We start from the raw sequence: 21,225 nt of genomic DNA on the forward strand, positions 1-21,225 counted from the left end.
ACCTCGCAATGCAATCGTGCATGCCGCACACTTCAACGTGATTAATTGTCATTTGTTTATTGTAATACAGAGCAGAGCTGGCTTGAAATAAGATGGCCAGGAGGAGGGTCTCAATAGGTTTGGAGGAGGATATGGTTGGTTCAGAAGGCGACAGCCCCCGGGGTGGGGGGGTCATTTCTGATGATAATGTTCTTGGGTACATTATATCGAGCCGGGTGAATTGCAGAAATAATTTTGGACCGAGCCTATGCAGGGCATTCCATTTTGTGTTGTTCCTCCAGAACGTATAATAATAATAATAATAATAATAATAATAATAATAATAATAATAATAATAATGATTAAGATAATCATCATTATAATCATGATGATATCAACAATATTGTTTGTGGTAGCAAAAATTAAGAAACCAATAGGAAGGCAAAACAAGTCAAGGCTACATGCTCTACTCACCAATGCCCAGAACAGTTTTGTACTGAGCCTTTGCGCCCTTGCCTGCGTAATTGTTACCAATACCAGAGTTGTACTGTGCCTGTGCACGCGTTGCCTGCCTAATTGTTACCAATACCAGAGTTGTACTGTGCCTGTGCACCCGTTGCCTGCCTAATTGTTTCCAATACCAGAGTTGTATTGAGCCTTTGCGCCCTTGCCTGCGTAATTGTTACCAATACCAGAGTTGTACTGTGCCTGTGCACGCGTTGCCTGCCTAATTGTTACCAATACCAGAGTTGTACTGTGCCTGTGCACCCGTTGCCTGCCTAATTGTTTCCAATACCAGAGTTGTATTGAGCCTTTGCGCCCTTGCCTGCGTAATTGTTACCAATACCAGAGTTGTACTGTGCCTGTGCACGCGTTGCCTGCCTAATTGTTACCAATGCCAGAGTTGTACTGTGCCTGTGCACCCGTTGCCTGCCTAATTGTTACCAATGCCAGAGTTGTACTGAGCCTTTGCACCCTTGCCTGCGTAATTGTTACCAATACCAGAGTTGTACTGTGCCTGTGCACCTGTTGCCTGCCTAATTGTTACCAATACCAGAGTTGTACTGTGCCTGTGCACCCGTTGCCTGCCTAATTGTTACCAATGCCAGAGTTGTACTGTGCACCCGTTGCCTGCCTAATTGTTACCAATGCCAGAGTTGTACTGAGCCTTTGCACCCTTGCCTGCGTAATTGTTACCAATACCAGAGTTGTACTGTGCCTGTGCACCCGTTGCCTGCCTAATTGTTTCCAATACCAGAGTTGTACTGAGCCTTTACGCCCTTGCCTGCCTAATTGTTACCAATGCCAGAGTTGTACTGTGCCTGTGCACCCGTTGCCTGCCTAATTGTTTCCAATACCAGAGTTGTACTGTGCCTGTGCACCCGTTGCCTGCCTAATTGTTTCCAATACCAGAGTTGTACTGTGCCTGTGCACCCGTTGCCTGCCTAATTGTTACCAATGCCAGAGTTGTACTGTGCCTGTGCACCCGTTGCCTGCCTAATTGTTACCAATGCCAGAGTTGTTCTGTGCCTGGGCACCCGTTGCCTGCCTAAATGTTACAAATGCCAGAGTTGTACTGAGCCTTTGCACCCTTGCCTGCGTAATTGTTACCAATTCCAGAGTTGTACTGTGCCTGTGCACCTGTTGCCTGCCTAATTGTTACCAATACCAGAGTTGTACTGTGCCTGTGCACCCGTTGCCTGCCTAATTGTTACCAATGCCAGAGTTGTACTGTGCACCCGTTGCCTGCCTAATTGTTACCAATGCCAGAGTTTTACTGAGCCTTTGCACCCTTGCCTGCGTAATTGTTACCAATACCAGAGTTGTACTGTGCCTGTGCACCCGTTGCCTGCCTAATTGTTTCCAATACCAGAGTTGTACTGAGCCTTTACGCCCTTGCCTGCCTAATTGTTACCAATACCAGAGTTGTACTGTGCCTGTGCACCTGTTGCCTGCCTAATTGTTTCCAATACCAGAGTTGTACTGTGCCTTTACGCCCTTGCCTGCCTAATTGTTACCAATACCAGAGTTGTACTGTGCCTTTACGCCCTTGCCTGCCTAATTGTTACCAATACCAGAGTTGTACCTTGCCTGTGCACCCGTTGCCTGCCTAATTGTTTCCAATACCAGAGTTGTACTGAGCCTTTACGCCCTTGCCTGCCTAATTGTTACCAATACAAGAGTTGTACTGTGCCTGTGCACGCGTTGCCTGCCTAATTGTTAACAATGCCAGAGTTGTACTGTGCCTGTGCACCCGTTGCCTGCCTAATTGTTACCAATGCCAGAGTTGTTCTGTGCCTGGGCACCCGTTGCCTGCCTAATTGTTACCAATGCCAGAGTTGTACTGAGCCTTTGCACCCTTGCCTGTGTAATTGTTACCAATACCAGAGTTGTACTGTGCCTGTGCACCTGTTGCCTGCCTAATTGTTACCAATACCAGAGTTGTACTGTGCCTGTGCACCCGTTGCCTGCCTAATTGTTACCAATGCCAGAGTTGTACTGTGCACCCGTTGCCTGCCTAATTGTTACCAATGCCAGAGTTGTACTGAGCCTTTGCACCCTTGCCTGCCTAATTGTTTCCAATACCAGAGTTGTACTGAGCCTTTACGCCCTTGCCTGCCTAATTGTTACCAATACCAGAGTTGTACTGTGCCTGTGCACCCGTTGCCTGCCTAATTGTTACCAATGCCAGAGTTGTACTGTGCCTTTACGCCCTTGCCTGCCTAATTGTTACCAATACCAGAGTTGTACTGTGCCTTTACGCCGTTGCCTGCCTAATTGTTGCCAATACCAGAGTTGTACTGTGCCTGTGCACCCGTTGCCTGCCTAATTGTTTCCAATACCAGAGTTGTACTGAGCCTTTACACCCTTGCCTGCCTAATTGTTACCAATACCAGAGTTGTACTGTGCCTTTGCACCCGTTGCCTGCTTAATTGATTCCAATACCAGAGTTGTACTGAGCCTTTACGCCCTTGCCTGCCTAATTGTTACCAATACCAGAGTTGTACTGTGCCTGTGCACCCGTTGCCTGCCTAATTGTTACCAATGCCAGAGTTGTACTGTGCCTGTGCACCCGTTGCCTGCCTAATTGTTACCAATGCCAGAGTTGTACTGAGCCTTTGCGCCCTTGCCTGCGTAATTGTTACCAATACCAGAGTTGTACTATGCCTGTTCACCCGTTGCCTGCGTAATTGTTACCAATACCAGAGTTGTACTGTGCCTGTGCACCCATTGCCTGCCTAATTGTTACCAATGCCAGAGTTGTACTGTGCCTTTACACCCTTGCCTGCCTAATTGTTACCAATACCAGAGTTGTACTGTGCCTGTGCACCCGTTGCCTGCCTAATTGTTACCAATACCAGAGTTGTACTGAGCCTTTGCACCCTTTCCTGTGTAATTGTTACCAATACCAGAGTTGTACTGTGCCTGTGCACCCGTTTGCCTGCCTGTTACCAATGCCAGAGTTGTACTGTGCCTGTGCATCCGTTGCCTGCCTAATTGTTACCAATGCCAGAGTTGTACTGTGCCTGTGCACCCGTTGTCTGCCTAATTGTTACCAATGCCAGAGTTGTACTGCGCCTTTACACTCTTGCCTGCCTAATTCTTACCAATACCAGAGTTGTACTGTGCCTGTGCACCCATTGCCTGCCTAATTGTTACCAATACCAGAGTTGTACTGAGCCTGTGCACCCGTTGCCTGCCTAATTGTTTCCAATACCAGAGTTGTACAGAGCCTTTACGCCCTTGCCTGCCTAATTGTTACCAATACCAGAGTTGTACTTACCTCTGCGCCCGTTGACTGCTTAATTGTTTCCAATACCAGAGTTGCACTGAGCCTTTACGCCCTTGCCTGCCTAATTGTTTCCAATACCAGAGGTGTACTGTGTCTTTGCGCCCTTGCCTGCCTAATTGTTTCCAATACCAGAGTTGTACTGTGTCTTTGCGCCCTTGCCTGCCTAATTGTTTCCATTACCAGAGTTGTACTGTGCCTTTGCGCCCTTGCCTGCCTAATTGTTACCAATACCAGAGTTGTGCTGTGCCTTTGCGCCCTTGCCTGCCTAATTGTTACCAATACCAGAGTTGAACTGAGCCTTTGCGCCCTTGCCTGCCTAATTGTTACCAATACCAGAGTTGTACTTACCAGTCCGCCCTTGCCTGCCTTATTGTTACCAATACCAGAGTTGTACTGTGCCTTTGCGCCCCTTGCCTGCCTAATTGTTACCAATACCAGAGTTGTACTGTGTCTTTGCACCCTTGCCTGCCTAATTGTTACCAATACCAGAGTTGTACTGAGCCTTTGCGCCCTTGCCTGCCTAATTTTTTCCAATATCAGAGTTGTATTGAGCCTTTACGCCCTTGCCTGCCTAATTGTTTCCAATTCCAGAGTTGTACTGTGCCTTTGCGCCCTTGCCTGCCTAATTGTTACCAATACCAGAGTTGTACTGTGCCTTTGCACCCTTGCCTGCCTAATTGTTACCAATACCAGAGTTGTACTGAGCCTTTGCGCCCTTGCCTGCCTAATTGTTTCCAATATCAGAGTTGTACTGAGCCTTTACGCCCTTGCCTGCCTAATTGTTTCCAATACTAGAGTTGTACTGAGCCTTTACGCCCTTGCCTGCCTAATTGTTTCCAATACCAGAGTTGTACTTACCTGTGCGCCCGTTGACTGCTTAATTGTTTCCAATACCAGAGTTGTACTGAGCCTTTACGCCCTTGCCTGCTTAATTGTTACCAATACCAGAGTTGTACTGTGCCTTTACACCTTTGCCTGCCTAATTGTTACCAATACCAGAGTTGTACTTTGCCTTTGCGCCCTTGCCTGCCTAATTGTTACCAATACCAGAGTTGTACTGAGCCTTTGCGCCCCTTGCCTGCCTAATAGTTACAAATACCAGAGTTGTACTGTGCCTGTGCACACGTTGCCTGCCTAATTGTTTCCAATACCAGAGTTGTACTGTGCCTTTGCGCCCCTTGCCTGCCTAATTGTTACCAATACCAGAGTTGTACTGTGCCTTTGCACCCCTTGCCTGCCTAATTGTTTCCAATACCAGAGTTGTACTGAGCCTTTACGCCCTTGCCTGCCTAATTTTTACCAATACCAGAGTTGTACTTACCTGTGCGCCCGTTGACTGCTTAATTGTTTCCAATACCAGAGTTGTACTGAGCCTTTATGACCATGCCTGCCTAATTGTTACCAATACCAGAGTTGTACTGTGCCTTTACACCCTTGCCTGCCTAATTGTTACCAATGCCAGAGTTGTACTGTGCCTTTGCGTCCTTGCCTGCCTAATTGTTACCAATACCAGAGTTGTACTGTGCCTTTGCGCCCTTGCCTGCCTAATTGTTACAAATACCAGAGTTGTACTGTGCCTGTGCACACGTTGCCTGCCTAATTGTTTCCAATACCAGAGTTGTACTGTGCCTGTGCACACGTTGCCTGCCTAATTGTTTCCAATACCAGAGTTGTACTGAGCCTTTACGCCCTTGTCTGCCTAATTGTTACCAATACCAGAGTTGTACTTACCTGTGTCCCGTTGACTGCTTAATTGTTTCCAATACCAGAGTTGTACTGAGCCTTTACGCCCTTGCCTGCCTAATTGTTAACAATACCAGAGTTGTACTGTGCCTTTACACCCTCGCCTGCCTAATTGTTACCAATACCAGAGTTGTACTGTGCCTTTGCGCCCTTGCCTGCCTAATTGTTACCAATACCAGAGTTGTACTGTGCCTTTGTGCCCCTTCCCTGCCTAATTGTTACCAATACCAGAGTTGTACTGAGCCTTTGCGCCCTTGCCTGCCTAATTGTTACCAATACCAGAGTTGTACTGTGCCTTTACGCCCTTGCCTGCCTAATTGTTACAAATACCAGAGTTGTACTTACCTGTGCACCCGTTGACTGCTTAATTGTTTCCAATACCAGAGTTGTACTGAGCCTTTACGCTCTTGCCTGCCTAATTGTTACCAATCCCAGAGTTGTACTGTGCCTTTACACCCTTGCCTGCCTAATTGTTACCAATACCAGAGTTGTCCTGTGCCTTTGCGCCCTTGCCTGCCTAATTGTTACCAATACCAGAGTTGTACTGAGCCTTTACGCCCTTGCCTGCCTAATTGTTACCAATACCAGAGTTGTACTGTGCCTTTGCGCCCTTGCCTGCCTAATTGTTACCAATACCAGAGTTGTACTGTGCCTTTACACCCTCGCCTGCCTAATTGTTACCAATACCAGAGTTGTACTGTGCCTTTGCGCCCTTGCCTGCCTAATTGTTACCAATACCAGAGTTGTACTGTGCCTTTGCGCCCCTTCCCTGCCTAATTGTAACCAATAACAGAGTTGTACTGAGCCTTTGCGCCCTTGCCTGCCTAATTGTTACCAATACCAGAGTTGTACTGTGCCTTTACGCCCTTGCCTGCCTAATTGTTACCAATACCAGAATTGTACTTACCTGTGCGCCCGTTGACTGCTTAATTGTTTCCAATACCAGAGTTGTTCTGAGCCTTTACGCCCTTGCCTGCCTAATTGTTACCAATACAGAGTTGTACTGTGCCTTTACACCCTTGCCTGCCTAATTGTTACCAATACCAGAGTTGTCCTGTGCCTTTGCGCCCTTGCCTGCCTAATTGTTACCAATAACAGAGTTGTACTGTGCCTTTGCGCCCCTTGCCTGCCTAATTGTTACCAATACCAGAGTTGTACTGAGCCTTTACACCCTTGCCTGCCTAATTGTTACTAATACCAGAGTTGTACTGTGCCTTTGCGCCCTTGCCTGCCTAATTGTTACCAATGCCAGAGTTGTACTGTGCCTTTGCCCCCTTGCCTGCCTAATTGTTTCCAATACTAGAGTTGTACTGAGCCTTTACGCCCTTGCCTGCCTAATTGTTTCCAATACCAGAGTTGTACTTACCTGTGCGCCCGTTGACTGCTTAATTGTTTCCAATACCAGAGTTGTACTGAGCCTTTACGCCCTTGCCTGCTTAATTGTTACCAATACCAGAGTTGTACTGTGCCTTTACACCTTTGCCTGCCTAATTGTTACCAATACCAGAGTTGTACTTTGCCTTTGCGCCCTTGCCTGCCTAATTGTTACCAATACCAGAGTTGTACTGAGCCTTTGCGCCCCTTGCCTGCCTAATAGTTACAAATACCAGAGTTGTACTGTGCCTGTGCACACGTTGCCTGCCTAATTGTTTCCAATACCAGAGTTGTACTGTGCCTTTGCGCCCCTTGCCTGCCTAATTGTTACCAATACCAGAGTTGTACTGTGCCTTTGCACCCCTTGCCTGCCTAATTGTTTCCAATACCAGAGTTGTACTGAGCCTTTACGCCCTTGCCTGCCTAATTTTTACCAATACCAGAGTTGTACTTACCTGTGCGCCCGTTGACTGCTTAATTGTTTCCAATACCAGAGTTGTACTGAGCCTTTATGACCATGCCTGCCTAATTGTTACCAATACCAGAGTTGTACTGTGCCTTTACACCCTTGCCTGCCTAATTGTTACCAATGCCAGAGTTGTACTGTGCCTTTGCGTCCTTGCCTGCCTAATTGTTACCAATACCAGAGTTGTACTGTGCCTTTGCGCCCTTGCCTGCCTAATTGTTACAAATACCAGAGTTGTACTGTGCCTGTGCACACGTTGCCTGCCTAATTGTTTCCAATACCAGAGTTGTACTGTGCCTGTGCACACGTTGCCTGCCTAATTGTTTCCAATACCAGAGTTGTACTGAGCCTTTACGCCCTTGTCTGCCTAATTGTTACCAATACCAGAGTTGTACTTACCTGTGTCCCGTTGACTGCTTAATTGTTTCCAATACCAGAGTTGTACTGAGCCTTTACGCCCTTGCCTGCCTAATTGTTAACAATACCAGAGTTGTACTGTGCCTTTACACCCTCGCCTGCCTAATTGTTACCAATACCAGAGTTGTACTGTGCCTTTGCGCCCTTGCCTGCCTAATTGTTACCAATACCAGAGTTGTACTGTGCCTTTGTGCCCCTTCCCTGCCTAATTGTTACCAATACCAGAGTTGTACTGAGCCTTTGCGCCCTTGCCTGCCTAATTGTTACCAATACCAGAGTTGTACTGTGCCTTTACGCCCTTGCCTGCCTAATTGTTACAAATACCAGAGTTGTACTTACCTGTGCACCCGTTGACTGCTTAATTGTTTCCAATACCAGAGTTGTACTGAGCCTTTACGCCCTTGCCTGCCTAATTGTTACCAATCCCAGAGTTGTACTGTGCCTTTACACCCTTGCCTGCCTAATTGTTACCAATACCAGAGTTGTCCTGTGCCTTTGCGCCCTTGCCTGCCTAATTGTTACCAATACCAGAGTTGTACTGAGCCTTTACGCCCTTGCCTGCCTAATTGTTACCAATACCAGAGTTGTACTGTGCCTTTGCGCCCTTGCCTGCCTAATTGTTACCAATACCAGAGTTGTACTGTGCCTTTACACCCTCGCCTGCCTAATTGTTACCAATACCAGAGTTGTACTGTGCCTTTGCGCCCTTGCCTGCCTAATTGTTACCAATACCAGAGTTGTACTGTGCCTTTGCGCCCCTTCCCTGCCTAATTGTAACCAATAACAGAGTTGTACTGAGCCTTTGCGCCCTTGCCTGCCTAATTGTTACCAATACCAGAGTTGTACTGTGCCTTTACGCCCTTGCCTGCCTAATTGTTACCAATACCAGAATTGTACTTACCTGTGCGCCCGTTGACTGCTTAATTGTTTCCAATACCAGAGTTGTTCTGAGCCTTTACGCCCTTGCCTGCCTAATTGTTACCAATACAGAGTTGTACTGTGCCTTTACACCCTTGCCTGCCTAATTGTTACCAATACCAGAGTTGTCCTGTGCCTTTGCGCCCTTGCCTGCCTAATTGTTACCAATAACAGAGTTGTACTGTGCCTTTGCGCCCCTTGCCTGCCTAATTGTTACCAATACCAGAGTTGTACTGAGCCTTTACACCCTTGCCTGCCTAATTGTTACTAATACCAGAGTTGTACTGTGCCTTTGCGCCCTTGCCTGCCTAATTGTTACCAATGCCAGAGTTGTACTGTGCCTTTGCCCCCTTGCCTGCCTAATTGTTACCAATGCCAGAGTTGTAATGTGCCTTTGTGCCCTTGCCTGCGTAATTGTTGCCAATACCAGAGTTGTACTTACCTGTGTGCCCTTGCCTGCCTAATTGTTACAAATACCAGAGTTCTACTGTGCCTTTGCGCCCATCCTAGCCTAATTGTTACCAATTCCAGAGTTGTACTGTGTCTTTGTCCCCTTGCCTGCCTAATTGTTAGCAAACCCAGAGTTGTACTGAGCCTTTATGCCCTTGCCTGCCTAATTGTTACCAATAACAGAGTTGTACTTACCTGTGCGCCCGTTGACTGCTTAATTGTTTCCAATATCAGAGTTTTACTGAGCCTTTACGCCCTTGCCTGCCTAATTATTACCAATACCAGAGTTGGACTGTGCCTTTACACCCTTGCCTGCCTAATTGTTACCAATACCAGAGTTGTACTGTGCCTTTGCGCCCTTGCCTGCCTAATTGTTACCAATACCAGAGTTGTACTGTGCCTTTGCGCCCCTTGCTTGCCTAATTGTTACCAAAACCAGAGTTGTTGTCAGCCCTCTGAGAATGTTCAACCTCCACCCTTAACCTTTCTCCCCTTTCCTCCTCCTCACCTGAAGATTGGTCTTGAATGGATGATATTTGAGGTCTTCTAGCGCAATAATCCTTCTCCTTCTTTCTTCTTTCTTTTTTTTCGGAAAAAGTGTCTTTCTCACGAAAGGAAGCCTCAGTGTACTGCTGTAAATAGCACTACCTGCGGCCCCTTTTCCGAGAGGGACTATCTGGGGAAAAAGCCGTCCGGCACAAAAAACCCCAGAGGTGGAATAGCAACAGCGGAGGTCCGTCGTAGGGATTCCGTGTGAAAAAGCAACAGCGGAGGTCCGTCGTAAGGATTCCGGGTGGAAGGCGGGCCCGAAGGAACCGTGAGGTAGCCGATAAGGACGGCCAGCGGAAGACAACAGAGCGGAGAAAGAACCGGAAAGGAGCCAGAGAAAAGAGGTAAGGAAAAATTAAGAAGTCCCGGAAAACGGGAAGGCAAGGTGCGGCCCGAAGGGCGGCAGAGGAGAGAGAGGCAAAAGGTAGAAAAATAGAGTAAGCGCAACTGAAAGAAGCAGTCAGGGAGCTGACCAAGCGGGTTGCAACGCACTGTGTGCCGGGGGGGCGTGGCTGATAAGCGTCCCGGCTCGCAGAGAAAGAAACACTAGACTGTTACTGCGACATTCAAAAACGTGGCGAAACTCTACAATGGCGGCCCCCAAGCCGCACCCTGGACCATAATGTCCACGGGAGGCAGCGCATGACAGTATGCCCCCTTCCAATGTTGTAACCCCCTGGCTTACCAGGGTGGGCCCTGTGAAACTTCCGCAACAACCTGGGAGCATGAACAAATGAAGAAGGTTCCCATGAATCTTCCGCCCTCGAGTATCCCTTCCAGTGTATCAAGTATTCCAAGCGACCTCGTCTGTATCGAGAATCACATATTTGGGATACCTCAAACTCCCCTTCTTCCCGGGGCAGTGGTTTGAGTGGAACTGAACGGGTAGAGGATCCCTCTGGAGCTTCCCTGAGAAGAGATGAATGGAAGACAGGGTGAACCTTGTGTAAACAGGGAGGCAATTTCAGGCGAAAAGCCACTCGGTTGATTTTGGCAATGATAGGATAGGGTCCGATGAAAAGGGGGGAAAGTTTGGAGGGACAAGTCCATCGGGGAAGATATTTCGTAGAAAGCCACACCCGGGTGCCCACCTTCCACTCTGGCACCGTTTGACAGTGACGATCCGCTTGAGCCTTATTTGCCACTTGACTGTCTAAAAGACTGGACTCGGCGGTCTTGTGAGCCTCCTCAATCTTAGACAACACACCTTCTACAGTGGGTAGGTTGGATTCAATGGATGGAACAGGAAATATTGTGCGAGGATGAAACCCATAAGTACAGTAGAACGTAGTGAGTCCAGAAGCGGAATGACGGGTGTTGTTGTAGGAAAATTCCGCCGTGGGAAGAAGAGAGACCCAATTGTCCTGTTCTTGGTTTACGTAACAGTGTAGGTATTGTTCAAGAGTGCCATTCAATCGCTCAGTCTGCCCGTTGGTCTGGGGGTGGAAACCGGATGATAATGCCCGTTCAATGCCCAACCAATGACATAAGGCCTTCCAAAATTTTGAGACATATTGGCTGCCTCTATCTGATGTTATCTTGTCGGGAAGACCATGCAGACGGAAAATATCCTTGAGGAACACCTCTGCCATTTCTGATGCCGTAGGCAATCCGGGAAGAGGAGAGAAATGAGCCATCTTGGACATATAATCCACTGTTACCATGATGCAGGTACATGCATTTGAAACTGGTAGATCCACCACAAAATCAGTGGAGATGTGACTCCACGGACGCAAGGGTATCACACTCTGTTCGAGTAAACCCAAAGGTTTGGTAGTGCGATTCTTGCTGCTGTTACAGATCCTGCAAGCTTGGACATACTGTCTGATTCCGGATCTCATTCTGGGCCAGTAGAAATACCTTTTTACGAGATCTAATGTGCCAGTCTGACCTCTATGTCTGGCCGTTGGGTGATCATGACACCATTGAATGACTTGTCGTTGAAGAGGTCCTGGGGGAATAAACAATCGATGGTCCTGAAACAAAAGCCCTTCTCTGTCAATTAAAGCTACCTTCTTCTGAGGGGTATCCCGAATCGTAGCTTCTTTAACCTGCTGGAGGAAACTGGTCATATGGAGGAACACCCGATTTCTGGGAAACAGTCTTTCTGTCGGTGGTAAATTGGATGCTTCTAATCCACCCTTCCGAGATAGTTCATCAGCAAGGAGATTCTGACTTCCAGGGATGTACGTAATGTGGAAATCATACTGGGAAAAGAAATTAGCCCATCTAGCTTGGCGAGAATTGACGCAGTCCATAGACTGAAGGACATGTAAGTTCTTGTGATCTGTTCGAATGGTGAACGGACAGTTACTTCCCTGCAGCAAGTGTCGCCATTCCTCACACGCGAGTTTCATGGCTAATAGTTCCATCTCAATGACCGAATAATTCTGTTGACTGGAAGTGAAGGTGCGTGAGAGATAGGCTATGGGATGTTCATTTCCGTTATGTTCCTGGAGTAGGACTGCTCCCACTGCTGCAGCCGAGGCGTCAGTCTCTAGAATAAAGGGTTTTGTCTGGTCCGGGTGTCGCAGAATGGGAGCTTGACAAAACAGTTCTTTCAGGTGTTTGAAATTTCGTTCAGCTTGGTCATTCCATGAGAATGGTAACAAGGATTTCTTTAGCAACTGAGTAATGGGCACCACCACTTCAGAAAATGAAGGAATGAAACGCCTATAGAAGTTGACCACTCCCAAGAACTTCTGTACTTCTTTGACTGATCTGGGGGAGTGCCAGTTTAGAATGGCGTCCACCTTTCTTTGATCCATAAGAACCCCCTGAGATGAGAGTACATACCCCAGATAGGGCACAGTGCTGACCCCAAACAGACATTTCTCCTTTTTTACCAGAAGCTTATGTGTTTTCAGACGTGTCAAGACTTCAGTGAGATGTTTCTGATGCTGTTCGGAATCCCTGGAGAATACAAGTATATCGTCCAGATAGACTATAACCGAGACAAACATAAGATCTGAGAAGACTCGGCCAATGAATCTCTGAAACACTGCCGGTGCGTTGATCAGTCAAAAAGGCATAACATGGTACTCGAATAGCCTGAATGGAGTACGGAATGCCGTCTTCCATTCGTCTCCTGATTGTATGCGCAAAAGATGATAAGCACTGCGTAGGTCTAATTTGGAAAAAATAGTTGCTCCTTGTACAGCCTCTATTATGTCAGAGATTAGGGGCATGGGATAGCGATCCCGTATTGTGACTTTGTTCAACCCACGATAATCAATATATGGTCTGAGTTCAGAAGAATCTCTCTTCGGTATGAAAAACAAGGGAGCACCTGCTGGGGACTTAGAGGGACGAATTAGACTATTCTGAAAGTTGTCGTCCAAATAAGTCCTGAGGGCTCTTTTTTCTGTTTGTGACAGAGAAAACATTCGACCAAACGGAACTAGGGCATTGGGCAGGAGATCTATGGCGCAATCCTCTGGCCTGTGCGCAGGTAGTTCCAATGGGTTCTTTTCTGCAAAGATATCTTCGAAGGCCGAGAAGTCCATGGGAAGAGAGTGGACACCCACGGTACTGGCTTGAGGAATGTTATGGGCCTTGGCTTCCATAAACCGTAGATCCTTTAAGCAGGTCTGTCGACAAAACTTCGATTCAAAGGTAATATTGTTGCTGGACCAATTAATCTGCGGATTGTGTTTCGCAGCCAGGTAATGCCCAAAATGAGTGGAAAATGGGCCGCACGGATGATATCGAACTGAATGGTTTCTCAATGTTGTTGTATGAACATTTGAAGAAACTCAGTAGTCTGTGTGATAAGGCCTGAACTGAGAGGCGTACCATCCACCCCCTCGACCTTCTGATCCTCCTTGCGGTCCATCCGTCGTAAGCCAACGGAATCGGCCCAGACGGTGTCCACAAAGTTGCCTGCGGCCCCACAATCCAGTAGGGCCAATGCTTCGATCTTGCGATGGTCATTAAACAAATGCACCTTGAATACCATTAGTCTCGAATCTTCCTGTGGATTCACTGGACCCACTGATAACGACACATAGGGACTGGTTACTTCCCCTCGGATTCCCGTCCCTCCTAGGACCAAGGGTTCTCGTTTCCCGCTCGTCGTGAAGGAATCTCGGAGCAATTCTTAATTTGATGTTGATCTGATCCACAATAAGCGCATAACCCCAAGTCTCTTCTTCGCCTTCTTTCCTCTGCAGTTAAGGACGAACGTGTAGTTCCGATCTGCATAGGTTCTTCTGATCGGGCCGATGCTGCAACTGGAGGAGGAGGAGTATGGGCGGGAAAGGTAGTATTTCTATTCCGTCGCCTTTCTATTCGGCGTTCGTAGAGCCGATGTTCTATTTGTAAAGCTGCAGTTGTCAGTTCTGAAAAGGATGCCGGCCTGGGAGATCGGGCTAACTCATCTTTAATATCTTCTCGCAATCCTCTTCTGAAGATGACATATTGGGTCTGCTCCTGCCAACCAGCTTCGGTGGCTAAGCGTTTGAACGTGGTAAGATAGGTGTGCACATCAGTCTGGCCTTGACGTATGTCTAACAGATCTTTGCCTGCAGAAAATGAAATTTCAGGCCTCTCAAATTCTTGTTTTAATCGACCTACAAAAGCCTCGCAGCCTTGCAGTATAGGGTCTGTTCCCAACACAAGTGGAGTGGCCCAGGCCAGGGCATTACCTGAAATGTTGGAAATCATGATTCCCACCCGGGCGTGACAGGTGGGAAATGTATGAGGTCTAAAGGCAAAATGGATACTACAAGCTTCCAAGAATTCTTTGAGCTTCTTTGAAGCTCCATCATATTTCCCTGAGGGGAGTGCCATGGGAGGCAAGTCCACTGATTTTGGTTCACGATTAGAAACCAGTTGTTTTAACATGTTATTTTCAGTCCTTAAGGTTTGAACTTCCATGGATAAATTTCGAACATCTGCTGAGAGGTTTTGAACAGCGGCCACCATCTCTTGCAATTGTTCCGGGGTCGCCATCCTGACCACTGGGCGTTGCAAACTATCATCCCTCTGAGAATGTTCAACCTCCACCCTTAACCTTTCTCCCCTTTCCTCCTCCTCACCTGAAGATTGGTCTTGAATGGATGATATTTGAGGTCTTCTAGCGCAATAATCCTTCTCCTTCTTTCTTCTTTCTTTTTTTTCGGAGAAAGTGTCTTTCTCACGAAAGGAAGCCACAGTGTACTGCTGTAAATAGCACTACCTGCGGCCCCTTTTCCGAGAGGGACTATCTGGGGAAAAAGCCGTCCGGCACAAAAAACCCCAGAGGTGGAAAAGCAACAGCAGAGGTCCGTCGTAGGGATTCCGTGTGAAACAGCAATAGTGGAGGTCCATCGTAAGGATTCCGGGTGGAAGGCGGGCTCTGAAGGAACCGTGAGGTAGCCGATAAGGGCGGCCAGCGGAAGACAACAGAGCGGAGAAAGAACCGGAAAGGAGCCAGAGAAAAGAGGAAAGGAAAAATTAAGAAGTCCCGGAAAACGGGAAGGCAAGGAGCGGCCCGAAGGGCGGCAGAGGAGAGAGAGGCAAAAGGAAGAAAACTAGCGTAACCGCAACCGAAAGAAGCAGTCAGGGAGCTGACCAAGCGGGTTGCAACGTACTGTGTCCCTGCGGGGGCATGGCTGATAAGCGTCCCGGCTCGCAGAAAAAGAAACACTAGACTGTTACCGCGACGTTCGAAAACGTGGCGGAACTCTGCAATGGCGGTCCCCAAGCCGCACCCTGGACCATAATGTCCACGGGAGGCGGCGCATGACAGTTGTACTGTGCCTTTACGCCCTTGCCTGCCTAATTGTTACCAATACCAGAGTTGTACTTACCAGTGCACCCTTGCCTGCCTTATTGTTACCAATACGAGAGTTGTACTGTGCCTTTGCGCCCCTTGCCTGCCTAATAGTTAACAATACCAGAGTTGTACTGAGCCTTTACGCCCTTGCATGCCTAATTGTTACCAATACCAGAGTTGTACTGAGCCTTTACGCCCTTGCCTGCCTAATTCTTACCAATACCAGAGTTGTACTGTGCCTTTGCGCCCTTGCCTGCCTAATTGTTACCAATGCCAGAGTTGTATTGTGCATTTGCCCCCTTGCCTGCCTAATTGGTACCAATGCCAGAGTTGTAATGTGCCTTTGTGCCCTTGCCTGCCTAATTGTTACCAATGCCAGAGTTGTAATGTGCCTTTGTGCCCTTGCCAGCGTAATTGTTGCCAATACCAGAGTTGTACTTACCTGTGCGCCCTTGCCTGCCTAATTGTTACAAATACCAGAGTTGTACTGTGCCTTTGCGCCCTTGCCTGCTTAATTGTTACCAATACCAGAGTTCTACTGTGCCTTTGCGCCCTTCCCTGCCTAATTGTTACCAATACCAGAGTTGTACTGTGCCTTTTCACCCTTGCCTGCCTAATTGTTACCAATACCAGAGTTGTACTGTGCCTTTGCCCCCTTGCCTGCCTAATTGTTACCAATGCCAGAGTTGTACTGAGCCTTTACGCCCTTGCCTGCCTAATTGTTACCAATGCCAGAGTTGTACTGAGCCTTTGCACCCTTGCCTGCCTAATTGTTACCAATACCAGCGTTTTACTGTGCCTTTGCCATTTGCCTGCCTAATTGTTACCAATGCCAGAGTTGTAATGTGCCTTTGTGCCCTTGCCTGCCTAATTGTTACCAATGCCAGAGTTGTAATGTGCCTTTGTGCCCTTGCCTGCGTAATTGTTACAAATACCAGAGTTGTACTGTGCCTTTGCGCCCTTGCCTGCTTAATTGTTACCAATACCAGAGTTCTACTGTGCCTTTGTGCCCTTCCCTGCCTAATTGCTACCAATACCAGAGTTGTACTTACCTGTGCGGCCCTTGCCTGCCTAATTGTTACCAATACAAGAGTTGTACTGTGCCTTTGCTCCCTTGCGCCCTTGCCTGCCTAATTGTTACCAATACCAGAGTTGTACTGTGCTTTTGCACCCTTGCTGCCTAATTGTTACCAATACCAGAGTTGTACTGTGTCTTTGCACCCCTTGCCTGCCTAATTGTTACCAATACCAGAGTTGTACTGTGCCTTTACACCCTTGCCTGCCTAATTGTTACCAATACCAGAGATGTACTGTGCCTTTGCGCCCTCGCCTGCCTAATTGTTACCAATACCAGAGTTGTACTGTGCCTTTGCGCCCTTGCCTGCCTAATGGTTTCCAATTCCAGAGTTGTACTGAGCCTTTACGCCCTTGCCTGGCTAATTGTTACCAATACCAGAGTTGTACTTACCTGTACGCCCGTTGACTGCTTAATTGTTTCCAATACCAGAGTTGTACTGAGCCTTTATGCCCTTGCCTGCCTAATTGTTACCAATACCAGAGTTGTACTGTGCCTTTACACCCTTGCCTGCCTAATTGTTACCAATACCAGAGTTGTACTGTGCCTTTGCGCCCTTGCCTGCCTAATTGTTACCAATTCCAGAGTTGTACTGTGCCTTTGCGCCCTTGCCTGCCTAATTGTTACCAATACCAGAGTTGTACTGTGCCTTTGCGCCCCTTGCCTGCCTAATTGTTACCAATACCAGAGTTGTACTGAGCCTTTGCGCCCTTGCTTGCGTAATTCTTACCAATACCAGAGTTGTACTGTTCCTGTGCACCCGTTGCCTGCCTAATTGTTTCCAATACCAGAGTTGTACTGAGCCTTTACGCCCTTGCCTGCCTAATTGTTACCAATTCCAGAGTTGTACTGTGCCTTTACACCTTCACCTGCCTAATTGTTACCAATACCACAGTTGTACTGTGCCTTTGCGCCCTTGCCTGCCTAATTGTTACCAATAACAGAGTTGTACTGTGCCTTTGCGCCCCTTGCCTGCCTAATTGTTACCAATACCAGAGTTGTACTGTGCCTTTGCGCCCCTTGCATGCCTAATTGTTTCCAATACCAGAGTTGTACTTACCAGTGCGCCCTTGCCTGCCTTATTGTTACCAATACGAGAGTTGTACTGTGCCTTTGCACCTCTTGCCTGCCTAATTTTTACCAATACCAGAGTTTTACTGAGACTTTACGCCTTTGCCTGCCTAATTATTACCAATACCAGAGTTGTACTGTGCCTTTGCCCCCTTGCCTGCCTAATTGTTACCAATGCCAGAGTTGTACTGTGCCTTTGCGCCCTTGCTTGCCTAATTGTTACTAATACCAGAGTTGTACTGTGCCTTTGCCCCCTTGCCTGCCTAATTGTTACCAATGCCAGAGTTGTACTGTGCCTTTGCGCCCTTGCCTGCCTAATTGTTACCAATGCCAGAGTTGTAATGTGCCTTTGCGCCCTTGCTTGCCTAATTGTTACCAATACCAGAGTTGTACTGTGCCTTTGCACCCCTTGCCTGCCTAATTATTACCAATACCAGAGTTGTACTGTGCCTTTGCGCCCTTGCTTGCCTAATTGTTACCAATACCAGAGTTGTACTGTGCCTTTGCCCCCTTGCCTGCCTAATTGTTACCAATGCCAGAGTTGTAATGTGCCTTTGTGCCCTTGCCTGCCTAATTGTTACCAATGCCAGAGTTGTAATGTGCCTTTGTGCCCTCACCTGCGTAATTGTTGCCAATACCAGAGTTGTACTTACCTGTGCACCCTTGCCTGCCTAATTGTTACAAATACCAGATTTGTACTGTGCCTTTGTGCCCTTGCCTGCTTAATTGTTACCAATACCAGAGTTCTACTGTGCCTTTGCGCCCTTCCCTGCCTAATTGTTACCAATACCAGAGTTGTACTTACCTGTGCAGCCCTTGCCTGCCTAATTGTTACCAATACAAGAGTTGTACTGTGCCTTTGCGCCCTTGCGCCCTTGCCTGCTTAATTGTTACCAATACCAGAGTTGTGCTGTGCCTTTGCGCCCCTTGCCTGCCTAATTGTTACCAATACCAGAGTTGTACTGTGCCTTTTCACCCTTGCCTGCCTAATTGTTACCAATACCAGAGTTGTACTTACCTTTACGCCCCTTGCCTGCCTAATTGTTACCAATAACAGAGTTGTACTGTGCTTTTGCACCCTTGCCTGCCTAATTGTTACCAATACAGAGTTGTACTGTGCCTTTTCGCCTGTGCCTGCGTAATTGTTACCAATTCCAGTTTTGTACTGTGCCTGTGCACCCGTTGTCTGCCTAATTGTTTCCAATACCAGAGTGGTACTGAGCCTTTACGACCTTGCCTGCCTAATTGTTACCAATACCAGAGTTGTACTTCCTGTGCGCCCCTTGCCTGCCTAATTGTTTCCAATACCAGAGTGGTACTGAGCCTTTACGACCTTGCCTGCCTAATTGTTACCAATACCAGAGATGTACTTCCTGTGCGCCCCTTGCCTGCCTAATTGTTACCAATACCAGAGTTGTACTTCCTGTGCGCCCCTTGCCTGCCTAATTGTTTCCAATACCAGAGTTGTACTGAGCCTTTACTGCCTTGCCTGCCGAATTGTTACCAATACCAGAGTTGTACTTCCTGTACACCCCTTGCCTGCCTAATTGTTACCAATACCAGAGTTGTACTGTGCCTTTGCGCCCCTTGCCTGCCTAATTGTTACCAATACCAGAGTTGTACTGTGCCTTTGCGCCCCTTGCCTGCCTAATTGTTACCAATACCAGAGATGTACTTACCTGTTCGCCCCTGCCTGCCTATTTACACCCTCACTAGATTTGTACAGCTACTGTGCCAACCTAACTACTGCCTACCTGCAGCATTATGGTCAAAGAGACCAACCAGAAACACATCCTCCCCACACCTTTCCTGCCCTCCTTCTTTTGCCCCTTTCCTACCCTACACAACCTGACACACAACCACACTCACCACCCTTCATACCCACCAGCCGGGGGTTTAGGGATCTCACGATGCCGCTCAAGGCATCCCGAAATTACTCCATGCCTCCCTAGACCCACCATAATAAGAAACCAGCTACTAAAAGAGTGCCTCCCACCGTCTCCTCCTAACCCCACTAGGAAGGAAGAAGCTCAACTATCCCTCCTCCCCCTAAACAGAGGCCCACGACCCCATCCAACTACCACAAGGATGCAAGACCCTCATCCCGCCCCAATAGGGGGGATGCAGTAGCACCCTCACCTACTCAACTCCAATGTGCCCTTATCAACACTCGATCACTCCCGGCTCATGCCACTGAAATCCACAACCTCCTCACTGACCTGGATCTGGACATACCCGCCATCACTGAAACATAGCTTCATGGCACATCAGGATCAGCCACATGCCTAGCCCTACCACTAGGTTACGCCATCTTCCGGCAGGACAGAACATTTAGCAAAGGGGGAGGTGTGGCCCTCATCGCTAAAGACTCACTGGCTATTAGGCACATTAACTCCTCGGTAGGTGAGAATTCAGATACACTCTCTGCAAAATTCTCCCTCTCTCCTAACTACACCATCACCTTCCATATCATCTACCATCCCCCAGGCACACTATTCAACTTCCAAGGGAATCTCCTGCACCTGCTAGGTGATAACTTAAAAACCTCTACCAAAACAATCCTTCTAGGAGACTTCAACCTCGGCTTCAATGATACGAAAGACAAACAAAGCAAGTGTCTGGCCAAAGCACTGTAGGAAATGAGTTTCCTCCAAAGAGTCAGTGACCCCACGCACACTAAAGGTTGCATTTTAGGATTGGATAGCCGACCACTACTGTGCAGTTGACATCAGCTCCAACACTCCCTGCCTCTGGACCGACCACAACCGCATACATTTCTTCATCCCAACCACTAACACTACTAAAGCCCCCCAAGCACCAGCCAGATCCGCACAGCTCCTGACTATAGACAGGATCCTCCCCCTCTTAGAGGCCTCAGCGCTGAAACCCCACATTCTTCAAACACCCACTGGCAGAACTCTACAATCAAAGCAGTGGTAGACACCATTGCCCCACTAGAGTAAAAAAGCCAAATCAAATAAACACTCCAATTCATGGTTCACTCCAGAACTACTAACACTTCGCTCCCACAAGCTCTGTGCGCTTACCAAGTGGCAAGCCTCCCCTCACAAATTCACGCTACAGGCCTACCAAGCTCTGGCCACTCAATACAAAAAATCCATTAAGAGAGCTAAAGCAGCAGCCTACAATGCTAGTATCTCAAATGCAAAATCCGAATCAAAGGAGCTAATTGCTATTTTCAAGAAACTGTCAGCCCCTCCTACTAACTCCCATGAGCCTGTGAAAGATGAAGCCTGGTGCACCAACATCCAGTCTGCCATGCTAAATAAAATCAACCTCCTCCAGAAAAAAATCGACTCACAGTACAAAGCACTAGACAAAGCTAGCTCACCCAACACACCTCTAAAGAAGCCAAAGAACAACTATAAAAAGTGCTTCTCCTTCCGAGAAGTCATTGACCCCGATGTTTTAGCCAAAATGAAAGAAATCAAACCATCGCTGTGTAAGGGGGATGTCTGCCCTGCTAACCTTGTAAAAGACGGTGCAAACTCACGAGCACCATTCCTTACAGCCTTCATCAACGCCTCCTCCCAATCTGGGATTGTTCCCCCCACCCTCAAAGAATCTTGGGTTCGCCCCTTGCTCAGAAAACCCTCCCTAGATCCAGATTC

At 47.8% G+C, this 21,225-nt stretch overlaps 1 protein-coding gene across 2 annotated transcripts in view; it reads right to left on the reverse strand.

Moving 5' to 3' along the window:
* MYOM3 (myomesin 3) overlaps nucleotides 1-21,225 on the reverse strand; it is a 450,074-nt gene that overhangs the window by 268,111 nt on the left and 160,738 nt on the right. The gene's annotated exons all lie outside the window — the stretch shown is intronic.

The sequence above is a fragment of the Ambystoma mexicanum genome, chromosome 11, assembly GCF_040938575.1.
Source record: "Ambystoma mexicanum isolate Mex_15411 chromosome 11, UKY_AmexF1_1, whole genome shotgun sequence".
In the NCBI taxonomy this organism is placed as follows: Eukaryota; Metazoa; Chordata; class Amphibia; order Caudata; family Ambystomatidae; genus Ambystoma; species Ambystoma mexicanum.